This window comes from Hippopotamus amphibius, chromosome 3 (assembly GCF_030028045.1).
Source record: "Hippopotamus amphibius kiboko isolate mHipAmp2 chromosome 3, mHipAmp2.hap2, whole genome shotgun sequence".
NCBI classification, from domain to species: Eukaryota; Metazoa; Chordata; class Mammalia; order Artiodactyla; family Hippopotamidae; genus Hippopotamus; species Hippopotamus amphibius.
This window is the reverse complement of record NC_080188.1, coordinates 169,991,545-169,993,722: the sequence shown is the minus strand read 5'-3', so window position 1 is coordinate 169,993,722 and position 2,178 is coordinate 169,991,545. Positions and strand designations below refer to the sequence as shown.

The 2,178-nt window shown below is 40.1% G+C and overlaps 1 pseudogene; it reads right to left on the bottom strand.

The window, feature by feature from the left end:
- Positions 1-290: 290 nt before the first annotated feature.
- Positions 291-1,527, bottom strand: LOC130849734 (annexin A1-like; annotated as a pseudogene).
- Positions 1,528-2,178: the final 651 nt, after the last annotated feature.

Here is a 2,178-nt window from a genome sequence, read left to right as displayed (position 1 = left end):
TCACCAGTTATATGCAGAATCTTGGGTTGAACTTATCTGGTACCATATTTCTACTTCATTCTTGAAAGTAATCTTTAGAAATTGGCACCTAAGGCAGCTGTCTGTCTGGCCCGACCCTCAACCCATTTCTGTGATTGTGATTCGTTCTTTGCACCCTCTATGCTTCCCTGATCTTCTTTTTTTTTTTTTTTTTCCTGTAAAATCATTTTATTTTCTGCAACATACATATTTTTCTCAGGCAGTGTTACTAGAACAACCTCTTTATGAGGTTTTATAGTTTGGAATAAATATGTTTTTTTTAAAAACCTATCTCTATTATATAAAGTTGTAATACAAAAAATGATTTATAAGCTATATTTTCCAGGAAGGAGTTACTAAACTATATTCCTGTTGAAGAAACTTTCCTATTCAACTCTATGATATGGAATGAAAAGATATAATTAAAAAGTCTTCTGATCAAAAAGCTTGAGATCACCAGTGGAATGTTTAGTTTCCTCTACAGAGAGCCACCAGGATTTTTTCATAATCTCCCTTAGTTTCATCCGGGATGGCTTGGCAGAGAGAAATGCCATACAGCTTCTGATAGCATGCTTTGATGTCATTCATATCAATTTCAGAACGGGAAACCATAATCCTGATCAGTATCTTATGACGAGTTCCAACACCCTTCATGGCCTGATGAAGTTTCTCAGCAAAGAACATTGGTTTGCTTGCAGCACACTTCACAATAACTGTGAGGCATTTCTTGATGTCACCTTTCAACTCCAGGTCCAGAACTTTGTTCATGTCATGCTTACTGTACTTGGAATACTTCTGAAACACTCTGCGAAGATGAGGATAGCTTCTGGTGGTCAGAATGGTAGTGAACACATTCACATCTGTCCCTTTTCTTCTTTCTCCTGCTTCACAGAAGGCCCTGGCATCCGTATCAGCCAAGTCGTTGTTTAGGGCAAGCTCCTCGGATCGGTCACCCTTAGCAAGAGAAAGCAAAGCCTTCTCATAATCTCCAGATGTGTCTGCGGCGATGTCTTTAGCCAGATCTCTCTTCAGTTCTTCTCTATAGACTCTGTTAATTTCTCTGATTTCTCTGTTAGTTCTTGATGCCAAAATTTCTTTCAGCGTGTCTTCATCAGTTCCAGGGCCCTTCATGGCAGCACAGAGCTCATCAGCGTCAAACTGGGCTGGAGTTTTCAATAGAACCAAAGCAACTTCCTCAAGGTGACCTGTGAGGGCTTACTTCAGGGCTTCATCCAGGGGCTTTCCTTTTTCCTGAAGATACGCTGCTTTGATCTGCTGACGCTGTGCATTGTTTCTCTTAGTTAGAATTTCAGTGATGGTTGCTTCATCCACACCTTTAACTGTGATTGCTTTATGCAAGGCCTCAACATTCGAGGATGGATTGAACGTAGGATAGGGGCTCCCTGCTGACCCAGGACCACCTTTGGATGTTTTCACAGTTTTGATGTACTCCTGCTCTTCATTGTCAATAAACCAGGCCTGCTTCAGGAATTCAGATCCCATTGTCATTTTTGAAAGATGTTTTTTTTCACCTCCGTCCAAAGACCTAAAGAGAGATTCTTCTCAGAACAGTTCAGGCTCTTCCCTGACCTTCTTTAAAGAGGTCATACTATTGCCCACCAAGGGGCAATGGAATGTACCAGTAACAGAACTCTGTAGATAAAAGCTAATCTGCAGTTGTCACTGTAACCTGCAAGTGTTTCGGGCCTCCTTTGCCACTGACCTGTCTCCTGAGGCCTTACATCAATAGGCCCTGCCAGTGGTCATATTGCCTTACTTAGACCTTTCTGGATTTTTAATCTTATAATGCTAATGAAAGCTTTATTCAATTTATGACATCCTACTTATAAAAATGTTGGCATGCATGGCCCTTTCTTATCCTCTCGGCTGGTGATTAGATAGTCTGTGATGTTAGTTGGGACTGATTTTGAATTAAGGGTTTCTTAGCCAGAGGTAAATTGTTTCTTTATGTCTATCCTGGTGGCTATCTGAATTTTATAAGCTTAAATATTCATTTGTCAAAGAAAATAACCCAGATATAAAGTGTGACCTTTGGGTCTAGGGGGACAGAGAATGGTATCCAAGTTGGATTACTTAGTAGAAAAAGAAAATCATATTCTCTTACTTGTGTTTTGCTTTAAGCCACCTTTTGGACACATA